This window comes from Ictidomys tridecemlineatus, chromosome 2 (assembly GCF_052094955.1).
Source record: "Ictidomys tridecemlineatus isolate mIctTri1 chromosome 2, mIctTri1.hap1, whole genome shotgun sequence".
NCBI classification, from domain to species: domain Eukaryota; kingdom Metazoa; phylum Chordata; class Mammalia; order Rodentia; family Sciuridae; genus Ictidomys; species Ictidomys tridecemlineatus.
The window spans coordinates 18,423,007-18,435,415 of NC_135478.1; the positions used below are offsets into that span (position 1 = coordinate 18,423,007).

The 12,409-nt window shown below is 40.6% G+C and overlaps 1 protein-coding gene across 7 annotated transcripts in view; it reads left to right on the forward strand.

The window, feature by feature from the left end:
* Nucleotides 1–12,409, forward strand: part of Zdhhc3 (zDHHC palmitoyltransferase 3) — a 53,865-nt gene that overhangs the window by 1,131 nt on the left and 40,325 nt on the right. The window lies entirely within an intron of this gene.

Sequence of the window (12,409 nt, forward strand, 5' to 3'; positions counted from 1 at the left end):
AAAAAAAAAAAAAAAGTTGGTGTTTCAGATAATAGCTTCACATACGTATAGTTATTTCACAGATAGCTATTAGGAGCCTCCTAAGAAAAGACTTTATGTTAGCTTTCGAACACTTAGATCTCTGCTTAGTTCTCTACAGATGCACTTAAAAGGAAAGACATGGGTTGTATTTTGCCCTCCAGGGAAACTGGAGAGGTGAGGCAGGAAAGGTTTCCTTCCTGCAGAAGGCACAGGTGCTCCACCTGTTGTGGTGCATAGATGCCTTTGCATGTGGTTAGACAGCTGGATTCTATGTAAGGAACTCTGTGTGGTGAGATAACAAGGGACTTCTTATGTTAAATATGGTAGTTTGGGCTAGTTATTGCTCAGAAATGAAAGATCCTGAAAATAAGATTTTAATAGCTAGGACTATTAGGTGAGGATTTAAAAGGTGACAAAGCAGAAAAGACACAAGAAGAAAAGTCTTGAGTTTGAATACCATGAAATCATTTTTGTATAAAAATCATTCAGTGGGTCTCTAAACACAGAACAGGGCTGATCCTATAGCTCACTGGTAGAGCAGTTGTCTAGCATGCACAAGGTCCTGGGTTCAACCTCCAGCACTTCAAAAATAATAAAAATTTGTTAAAAGTATAGCACATGTATTTGAACCATCCCTCTGACAACTGACAGAAGTTCGTTGCTGAAGAAGTTAGTAGTATTTGCTGAATAATGCTATGAGTGATTTCTGATATGTTAGGCTAAATATGTATGAAGAAATGTAAACAACAGTGCTTATTTTAAATTATCTACTAAAACAGTTATTCCTTCACTAACCATTCTAAATGCTGCCAGAACATGTTTGTCACCTTTGTTGTGATATGGCATTAGATGTCTTCAAAACTTATAAATTCAGAGTTCTTAGCTTTTTAGCTTATTGAAGCCTTTCAAAGAACATATTATGCCCCCCAAAAATGAAGAAGCCAGGGATGGCCCATTATTCTGTTAAGCCAACTTTTTTCCATCATTGTCAGACTCTTCTGGGAGCATACTATTTTGTAGATGTGTCTATTTTAAAACACTTTATCTCATTAAATTTCTGTAACACTATTCATAGTGCTTATTATGTGCCAAGCATTGTTCTAAGCACTTAAAGATTCAGTCCTCAAAACAGCCCTATGAATGCTATTTTATAGATTGGGAAACTGAGGCACAGAGAGCTTAAGTGCCTTGAGCAGGGTCACAAATCCCATAACTAATAAATGACAGAGCCAGGATTTGAGTTCAGCTATTCTGGCTTCCACGCCTATACCCCTAACCATTACATCTGTAGCATCTCCCCAAACTCCATTTAATTCAAAGAGGCCCATGTTTGTTACAGAATTGGTAACCTCTCTGTAAACTACAGCAAGGTTTAATCCAAAGCAAGGAGCCTGAATCCTTTTTCTAGAGGAACATGGAATGCAGTGCTGATGGGAAGTTCCCCTGTCTATTTCAGCACACCAAGTTAGATAAAGTTCAAAGTGATATGCAAGCAGAGCTTAACTTCAAACAGCTAAGGACAGAGTCCTCAATAGCAAAGAAGGCTGATAAATCTGGTACATATGATTGAGTAGGAGAACTAGATTCCAGCCATGTGCCATACTTCCAGCATAGACATCTAGAAGCTCTTCAGTCAGAAAGATGTTGTATGCCAATGTTCTTATGGGCCTAAGTTAATAAAACCAAAACACCTGCCTAAGAGGAGTTTAGGATTTATTATAGTTGGGGACCCCAGGCCCTTGAACTAGTGCATGAACAAGACAATAAAATAAAATGCTCAATTGAGCCATGTGGTAATTAGAAGAGGCCAGCTTATAATAAGGTGCTAATTATGCAGGCCAGGCATCTAGTGCAAGAGGGCGAGAACTGCTACTAGCTGCTAGCCATGAGCCGGTAATAATAACATTATAGAGAAGGAGTAAATCTGTCCCACCTAGCTTTGGTTAATTACAGCTATAAAAGTCAGTTACAGAAGAGCTTCAGGGCAGAGCTGAGTCTGTGGTGCTGAAGTTGCAAAGAGCTCTTAAAATTCAACAGGTAATATATTTTATTCCCAGTCTTAAGTAGACATGGCCAAGTTTTAGCCTTCTTTCTTTGTGTTTTCACTATTAGCCTGGTACCCTAGTGAACTACTGTTTTCTTTTAAACACTTTGCACTTGTCCTGCCTATACCTTGTTTTAGAGAATACTAGATATAAATAACCTGTTCTAGTCTGATGGACAAGTCTGTCTATCTTGTTATGAACTTTATAACTTGGGATTACAGCAATAGAAAAATTGATAGCAGCATGGGTAAGCTTATTCCTGATTACAGGAAGGCTGTTCAAATGTGTTTCATTTTAAGAGGCTGGCAGGGTGCTTCCTATGTCTCAATAGGGCATGTGTAAGAAAAGGAGGTCATACATCCTGGTTGCCAAATGTAGAAATATTTAAACACACACCCTGATAGTCATACAAAAAGTAAGAATCTGAAGTAAATATGAAGGCTGCTATCTCAATATTGACCTCCTGGGGAAGTGTTTTTGCTTTTTTAAAATATTTTTTTAGAGACAGAGTCTCCCTGAGTTGCCCAGGGCCTCACTAAGTTACTGAAGCTGGGTTTGAACTCACAATCCCCCTGCCTCAGCCTTCTGAGCTGCTGGGATTACAGGCGTGCACTACTGTGCCTGCCCCAAATAGCCATTTTTTAAGTACACATGATTGAACAGTAAATTTGACCTTAGTTGTCTTTTTTATATATATATATATTTTTTCTAGTTGTAAATGGACACAATACCTTAATTTTATTTATTTATTTATTTGTGATACTGAGTATCCAAGCCAGTTCCTCACACATGCTAGGCAAGTGCTTCACCACTGAGCTACAAACTCAGCCCCTGTTTTTGGCATTTTAAAAAATCATTTGCTCTCCTCTTTGGAAACAATTTTTTGGAGATAAATAGCAAGGCATTCTTGGCTGTCAGTTGTGAAGGTGAGAAGGCTAGAGGTACATACTCTTAATTTAATTATTCATCCCAACCCAACTGAAGTGCTGGGAAATTTCCACCTTAGTCTCCTCTAAACCATAGGCTTCAGGGTATATAAAGACTCGATGGTTAAACTCCTTAGATTTTCTGTGCTACCCAAGACATAAATGTCTCCTATTCAGGGAAAGTGGGGATAGAATGTATTTGGGTGAGATCCATTTTTCACCTCAGCAAAGTGAGTCAGTGTAGTGGGACAAGTACATTTCTGGCCACAGTCCTGCTGCAGTTAAGTCTTGACATTGACATGCAAAGTGTGTCTTTTTAAACCAAGAGTTTGTAGCAGAGAATCCAGAAAGACGGGTTGTTTAGGAAGATAATCATCAATGGTGAACAGACAACTGGGTGTCTAGTCCAAAGATTTGGGCTTTGTCATTAACTTACTTTGTAACTTTAAGCAAGTCAGTTAACTTCTCTATGCCTCATTTTAACCTCTATCTTGTTAGGTTGTAAAACTCAAAGTAGTTTCTGGATATGCAAATATTGAAACAGTGAAAAATGGCCATGTTTAACTTTGGGTTTTTAAAACTTCCCTTATTTGTCACTTTGTAATACTGGATATATTTTTTTTCTTTATTTCTTTTTTGTTTTATTTTTTCTCTTTTAATGCTTTTACAAATCCTTGTGTGGAGGGCTGACTTTCAATAGATTGCAGCTAGGGAGCTGCTCTGCTAGGTTGAAAACCCCGATCCAGAAGCAGGTCTTCTAGGAATGGTTTAGTGCCATGTTCCCCATGAACATGCGTTACATGATGGGACTTGCCCCACGCCTGGACTCAAGGCGGCCAACCAGCAGAGAAGGCAGAGGACCATTTGATATATTTTGATAGTACTTTTTCCATTCTGAAAAACATTAAATGAATGAACAAAAGGAAATGGCAATTACATGCTACACTTGATTGAAGAAACTGAACTTGTTCAGGAAGAATGCTAACAGTTACCAGTCTTAACAGTTACTAATCACAGAGACTGTTACTAGTGAATTTCTTTTTTAATGTTAGCAAATAATAGGATGAGGAAGTTTAGGGAAGGTTTTGATGAAAATATAAAATCCAAGAAGTTAACAAAGAAAATGGCCTCAAAGGGGCTGGGGTTATGGCTCATTAGTAAAGGATTGGCCTAACATGTGTGACGCACTGGGTTCAATCCTTAGCACCACATAAAAAAAATAAAGGCATAGTGTCCATCTACAACTAAAAAAGAAAATGGCCTCATAGAATCTCAGCCTTGCAAGGGATGTTAGCAGTTAGCTTGGTCTCTCCCCTTGTTTTATAGAGTGAGGAGACTAAGGCCTGGGGGGATGTTAGTGAGTGGTGGGATTGAAAACAAAACTCTGGCCTCTTGACTCCAGGGCATCTTCATTCTGTTTAGCACTGGCCTTCCACCTTTCTCCAGAGGTTCTATTTATTAGACGTTTAGCAGATGTCAGTCAGAGAGCCCTTTTCTCACCTGGTCTTATTTTGTTTTGTTTTATTTATTTTATTTCTCTCTGGGGTGCTGAGGATGGAACCCAAGGCCTCACACATGCTAGGTAATTGCTCTTCTACAGCCAAGGACTGTGTTTCTGTAGTGTACACTGCAGACTAGTTTCCATGGTCCCAGGTTCCTCCCAAGGCTCCCCCTCTTTCAATCTTTGATTATAGTGCATGGGATCAAGTGGGATCATCAGAGACCTGAAAGCCAGTGGTTCTTTCTTGAAGGCTGATACAGTTATAATAACGGGGTCTTCCTCTTTCTAGCTATTTCATAGCCCTCTAAGCACTTCTGCTTTTAGCTCCTAAAAAATTCAAGCTCTTGCTTGGGTGATGTCACAGTGGCTGTGTATCTGTACATGGCATAATGTGGGGCCAGGTGCTATTCTCAACACCCTCAGGTGGGAACTTTTGCTGGTTGGTCTCTGCCTAGAATGGGTGGGCTTCTCTCAGAAAAAGCAGTATCCCAATACTTGGACTCACAAGAACTATTTCCCAGCAGAAGCAGATTGTAGGGATTCAAACTTAGATGACTCTCTTGGCTGAGGCTCCATGACCCTCCTACCTCATAGCTTAGGGCAGGATCAGTCTTCTAAATGCTGGCTGCTGTTCAGCCAGGACCCGCCTTAGAGTCTAAATGCTTCTGTTCAGGCCTGTGGCCTATGAACACTGATGCATGCAGCCCACCCGATAGTACCATCTCTGCATCACTGTGTGTGGAAAAGATAGCCAAACTGTAAGTAACCCAGGTCACTGGTGGAAATGTTGACACTCCTCCCCTTTTATTTTTTAGCTATTGGATAAAATTTAGAGGTTGTAGCGAGTAGTTAAAAAGCATGTTCTGGGGTATATCATGGCATTGGGGATATATCCTATCTCCACCATTTCCTGGAGGTGAGAACTTAGGCAAATCTTTCTGTGCCTCAGTTTTCTCATCTCTTAAAGGGAGTGGGAAACTGGGGGTTTATACCTACAAGATAGAGTAGATGTGCCAGTCAGACAGGATGAGGTGTGGCTAGCATGCAATTCAGTGCCTGGCAGATTGTAGACATTCAGGAAGAGTCTGGGCCCCACCCTACATTCAGCATACCCTACTCTGGCAACAGACAAGCAAAATGTCCATCTTAAAACCTACCCTGAGAGAAGCAGAAGGCAGTCCAGGATCAAATGAGATTGCGCATTTGATTATAAAGGGTTTCACAAACTATGAGAATCACAGTCATTGATTAAGTTTTCTTGGGTAGCTGGATCAGTAATTTGTTGTTGCCTTTATGAAGATTTGCCTCCTGGCTTGACTTCCTGCAAGGAAGAGTGAATACAAGGACATGGCAGCTAATTAAACCCCATCTTTAGCTGGAGAGCAGATTAGCCAACTCTGAATAATTTTATAGAAGGCCCACTGGCTTCTCCAAGCTGGGCCAGAGTTTGGCAGAGCTGGCTAATCCTTGCAGTGTTTCCAACAGACTGTGTACCTGAGGGCCCAAGTGATTGAGGTGTCGTGCTTTTTTGAAGAACCAGGAGCCAGAAGTAAAATAGCTTCTGGAAGAAGGAATGCTCTGGGGGATGTGTGTGTGTGTGTGTGTGTGTGTGTGTGTGTGTGTGTGTGTGTGTGTGTTTACGAATAAATATTAGGGGCTCCCAGGAACTAGTGGAAGGAAAGTCTGCTTCAAGTATACATATTAAGTTTAAAAAAAAAAAAAAGAATCAGAGACTAGAGAGCCAGTCCACCCCCTCACTTTAGAGATGAAGATCTAAAACTAAGTTGGAGTGACGTCCCCGCAGATACTCAGATGTATGTGAAGCAGTAGGAAGTAGAACTCCTGTTTCCTGCTTGGTCATTCTTCCCCTCCCCCGCTTGGATCAAAAGCAGCCATGTGCTGTGCTCAGAAGCCTTGCTCTGGGCTGTGATGGCAAGCAGAGCTGATTTTGAATCCTGGCTCTAGTGCTGCCTCCCTCTGTGTGACCTTGGGAATATTACCCCAAACCTCTGAGTGGCTCTTTCATCTTTGCATTAGAGAATAATGCAAGTGGCTGGCCTGGGTTATAAGAATTAAAGCAAGCTGCTTTGTGTGAGTCCTCAAGCATGACCGGCATTCATTTAATGTTGGTACCCTTCCTGTGGACTGTACTGCAGGCTTTGCCTAAAGCTTACAATTTAGATAAAACTTTTAGTAAAAATAAATGGCCAGTCCCTAAGTTCCACATCTGTAGAACAGAATTTGACTAAAATCTGTTAGATGGTCTTTAATGTTCCTTCTAGCTGAAAAATTCTGACTCAGATAGTGATTGTTTTACCAGTCAGTCTTGTGTGATCTTGTTTAAAGTTGTCTCAATATTTCTCATCATTGCAACATATGATATCCCACACCCATAAAAAAAGAAATTAGAACATGTTCCCCAAACGAGTAGCAGTTTCAACTGATCTCCAATGTTTGTGACACGTATTATGTCACACTATATGTGGGTGTGTATTTTTTAATAGACTTGTGAAGCTGGGAGATGATTTAAAAAAAAAAAAAAGCCAATTGTAGTAAAATAGTTGCAGTAAGTAAAGGAACTGTTAGACTCTCATCTGCCCAAATCCCAAACTTTTTTTTTTTTTTTGAGAAGACCATCATTGTTAGAAATCTGAGTGTGTATTTATTGTTAGAAATCTGAGTGTGTACAAGAATGGGTTTTAGAAGCAAGTGATGGTTTATGAGGCAAGAAGGAAAATGGAGATTACTGACCTACTTCCTGACTTCTTCATGAACTTTCACATGCTTAAGGTCTGAGTTACAGCTACAACTTGTTTTTTTTTCCTTGAAAGTGTTTTGTTAAAGGTTGAGTACAACAGAGGTAAGAAGCAGGCAGAAGACAGACCCTTCTATAGACAGAGAAACAATGTAGACTTTGTGCAGCTGCCGTGAAGCAGGCCAGCTTGCTCTGCCTGTGCCTTCCCTGGCTGCCAGGGTGTGATGTAGGAGATAAGGCACCTTTCCTTGGTTGAGCTCTGTACCACACCCCTTACTTTTTTGAGAAAGTTTAGTGACTCATTTGATTTCTTTAGGAAATATTTCCAACCTAGTGATTCACGGTTCATTCTTTGTTTTTCTGAGATTCATCTAAAATGGGCATACATTTTACAATCTTTTTGGATCCTCATATAAATTTAAATTAATTTAGTTCAGGTAAATTAATTTTCTGCTTGACCAGATTCATATCTTAAGCTTTAGGACCTGGGCCATTTACTCATCTTGTGGATACTTTTATTTTGTAAGTTGATCACTCTAAAATGTCAGAAACCCTAAAAGAGTCAAATATCATATGTTTGGTTTTCAGTTTCAATGTATTGAGTGTTTTTTGTTGTTGTTTGGTTTTTGGTGTTTGTTTGTTTGTTTTAATTGAGTGGTTTTTAACACTGGAAGTGGGTTAAGCACCATTTTCTTTTTGTTTTGTTTTTTGGTACTGGGGAGTGAATCCAGGGACACTTAACCACTGAGCAACATCTCCAGCCCCCCCCCCCTTTTTTTTTTCAGTTGTAGTTGGACACAATACCTTTATTTTACTTATTTATTTTTATGTGGTGCTGAGGATGGAACCCAGGGCCTCTCCTGTGTTAGGCCTCTCCTCTACCGCTGAGCCACAACCTCAGCCCTCCAGGCCTTTTTTGTGTTTTATTTAGAGATAGGGTTTCACGGAGTTACTTAGCCTCGCTAAGTTGCTGAGGCTGGCTTTGAACTCACCATCCTCCTGCCTCAGCCTCCCAAATTGCTGGGATTACAAGCGCATGGGGCGCAGCAGCACCGTATTCTTAGTAGAATTTAAACTATAGAAGTTTAATGTTATAAGTGAATTTCAAATGAGAATTTTTATAGAAATAACAGAAAATATGCTACCTGGTTTGAGTTGACATTTTAAGGATGAATTGAGTTACTTAACTGGTAACAATTAATTTGGGCAGGAGTTTAATGTTTAAGTCAAGTTCAAGAGGATACCAGACCAGCCCTACCCTCCAACAACAGTCTAACTCAATGCTAGATTTATTGAAAATTTATATATTCACTTGAAATAAGTTTGGCTTAAATCAGAAGTCTCCTATTTTGGAGTTTCTACTGGCTTGCTGATGCTCTTGACAGCTGTTAAGGAGTTGATGAAAATGAATTTCAACTATATAGTTCTTACTCATAGGCACTCAGAAAATTTAATCCACCAATGTTTGTTTTAAGTATTTGATCTTTGTCTCTAAATCAAGGGAAAATAGTTCTCTCTGATTTTGAGTTTGTTTAACCGTCTGTGTTCAGATGCTTCACACAGGCCTTCAAACATGGACAGCTTCATTGCCCTTTGTTAATGCCACTTTAATCTATACAATCCCCAAATCTGCTTGTATCCTATTCATAAGTGCACAGTGTGAGTGGGTGTGGTGCTTTAGAAAAATAATCCTCACAGAGTACTTTGAAGTGCTTCTAGGGATTTTATATTGGATCTGTGACTGCAGTATTAACATCTTATCCCAGGCGAGCAGGGGAAGTAGGACTTGTTGGCAATCTGAGAGAACCAGGGGCCCTTGAGATACTGGCAGAGGAAAAAAACAGTAATTTCGGATCATCAGTAAAATCTAGTGCCGAACCTTTATATTTTATGTGACAATCATGCCTTTGACACCTGTATCTACAGCATGGACTGAGGGCTGGTTTTTTTAGGCCATGTAATAGATTTATAGGCATTTGCCCTTCGTTCAGCCAAGACAACTAACCACAGGCACTATTGCTGGATTCTGCCCATCATTATTTGCCAATAGTGGCCCAGTGGCCCTGGCCAACATGTCAGTGGACCACGGTGGGATGGAGCCTGTGAGCTTGACTGTGGTGCCAAACCTTTTGAGCTCAAACCCTTCGATCTGTCCAGCCATGGATAGGCAGAATGAGAATTTAGTCATAAGTGCTATCCCTCAGAGCTAACACTCTTTGGTCTCACATTGTTCAAACATGGAACGTTCTGGTTTTTTGAGGAGTCAGTCCACCTACTTCAGTCCAGTTCCTAGGATTCCTGGCGCCACTCTTTTGGATGCCTTTGTGTCTTTCTGTCTGGTTTAGTAAACGAACATGCTTGTGGTCATCTGTAATGAAGTGTGTGCGGGTATTATACATAGATCTGGAGATAGTTCTCTAAACCAGAAGTTGTTTTGGTTTTGTAGAAAATTAGCACTAATTTCAGTCACTTTGTGGCTTTGACTTCTGAAACTCTAGAGAGGAACTCTAACTGATCTCTTTAGATTTACTTCACCCAGCCTTCAAAGGGCCTGGCATCATTATTCTGACACTTCATCTTACCACCAGGATTGCTACCTCTGTGGATCTCAAACTCCTCTGAATCTGTGAATCCTTTTCTGCTAGGACTTCTTCTTGTGTGTGTTCTAATTAGTTTTACATGATAGCGGATCGCATTTTGACTCATTATACACAAATGGAGCATAACTCTTCATTTCTCTGGTTGTACACAATGTGGAGTTGCAGCACATGTGCAGTCATACATGTATCTAGGATAATGATGTTCATCTCATTCCACCATTGTTCCTGTCCCCATTCCCTCTCCCTCCCCTTTGCCCAAAGTTTCTCTATTCTCCCTATGCCACCTACTCCCCATTATGGATCAGCATCCACTTATCAGAGAGAACATTTGGCCTTTGGTTTTTAGGGATTGGCTTACTTCACTTAGCATGACATCTCCAACTCCATCCATTTACTTGCAAATGCCATAATTTTATTCTCTTTTAATGTTGAATAATATTCCATTGTGTATATGCACCACAGATTCTTTTTCCACTCATCTGTTGAAGCCTAGTCCTCGATCTATACCTAAAGGACTTACAATATTATAGTGAGACAGCCACATCAATGCTCATAGCAGCTCAATTCACAATAGCTAAACTGCTAGGACTTCTTTACCCATAAAGCTTAGTCCCTTTACCTCTCCAAGTCTCACCGTACTCTTCTGACAGCTAGGAAAAGTAATTACTTTGACTAATGGATTACTAACACAAAGAAGTTGAATCTTTTTAATGCTATAAGACACTTATCCAAAAAAAAAAAAAAAGTAAGTTGCTATAATTAAAATTACAAAATGTTCGTTGTTCTCTGTCTTTCCTTGGAAAACTAGTAGCTACTACGAGGAACAGAAAACCTAATACTACCAAAATAAGACTCCATTCTGTTGTGTTAATGTCTTCCTGGACTCATGGCCTCTGGGCTTAGCCTTTTGCTCTGTCTTGCCTTGTCCTGGTTGAAATCCCAGTTCATCGCAAAATTCAAAAACTTTCTAACACATAGCTTTCTCCTACCTTTAAAACTTCATTTCCGTCCTAACCCTGTCCTTTCAGCAAAATCTGTGTGTGCACAGACTGCACGCGGCCCTGGACATCCAGTCCCACCACTGTCTCTGCCAGGCCATCCTGTCCTTTGTCAAAGATGCTCAGATCCCTTCAGAGGTCCTTACCATGAAAAAGTGTTTAATCTCACCTCTGGGTGGTGGTTTTTGGTTTGTTGTCTTGTTATTATTTGCCCCTTTGTTTAGCTATTAGTCACCTATGGGTTAGCATTGTTGTGGCTAAGTCTGTCTGATTTATGTTTGATTCACTCAAAACTATTGATTTGGGCCCAAACTCATGCCAGATACTAAGCTACAGACCTAGACAAAATGGGACTTATAGATTAGTAGGAAAAAAACTAACAAGACTAGTCTTTAACTAGAGTGGTAGCTGGAGGAGGGAAATAGCAGGACCTGCACAGAGCAGCACACACATTATTGTCCTCATCACTCCTCAAGTGAGCTCCGAGCATATTTCCTTGCGTTTAGTTCCTGCACCATGAATGCCTTTTTGAATTGAACTAAATGCAGAATGAAGACTTTAGAGAGGAAATGGGGCAAGGGGATGGGATGGAGAGGGCAGGGAGGGGAGACTGAAAGAAGCTGTCCCTCTGAGGCATTGGGAATCTGAGACCCACCAGCCAGCTCTTGGGTCTGCCCCACAGACCTGAGCAACCAGTTCTGCTCCACTCCTCAGAAGAGAGGCATTCTTGGCAAAGAGCTACTGCTGAACCCGCCCCCCCCCCCCAGTTTGGGAGTTTCTCTAATTCAAAATAGATAAAGGGACTATATTTGTTGTTATTGTTAGGGACATGATGAAGGGAATGTGTACAATTTGTTTCAAGGTAGGTTCCCCCGCATATTTCTTACATGTCCAGTTGGCTAATTTAAGGGAAAAGTCCTTATTGGAAAGCCACTTTCATTACTTTGGGGAGTCCTGGAGTTAAGAAACTATTTTATAGCAGCATGCCCTGTTGATACCAGTTGGGGCATTTTGAGATTCTAAAGTGTGGGTTGGCCCAGTTCATACTTGACTTCTGGCTCTGCCAGGTGCACCCTTGACTGAGTCCTTTTCCAGATCACAGTTTCTTGTGCACTGATGAGGGTATTGGGAAATACACTCTTTGGTTTCACATTATTCAAACATGGAACGTTCTGGTTTTTTGAGGAGTCAGTCCACCTACTTCATGCTACTATTCGGTATATCCTTCACCATCTGCAAAACGGCCATAGCTCTGAAAGTAAGCAGAAAAGGCCTCCAGGAAATGGCCCTGGGCTCACAGAGCTCATGCATTCATTTAATGAACACATGTATTAAATAGCTATTATGTGCCAGGAATTGGGCTAATAACAAGGCAGGACCTCCAGTCCTCGAGGACTGAATGAAGGTAGAGCATAGCAGGTGCACCCTGAAGAACCTGTACCTAAAATGAGTACCTTCCTTTACAAAGCAACAACAGGATTTTATTTTATTAGCTTTTCCAGCTCATAGCAAATTAAAAGTAGTAAACAGAGAATGTGTTGATAACTGTAAACACAGAAATGA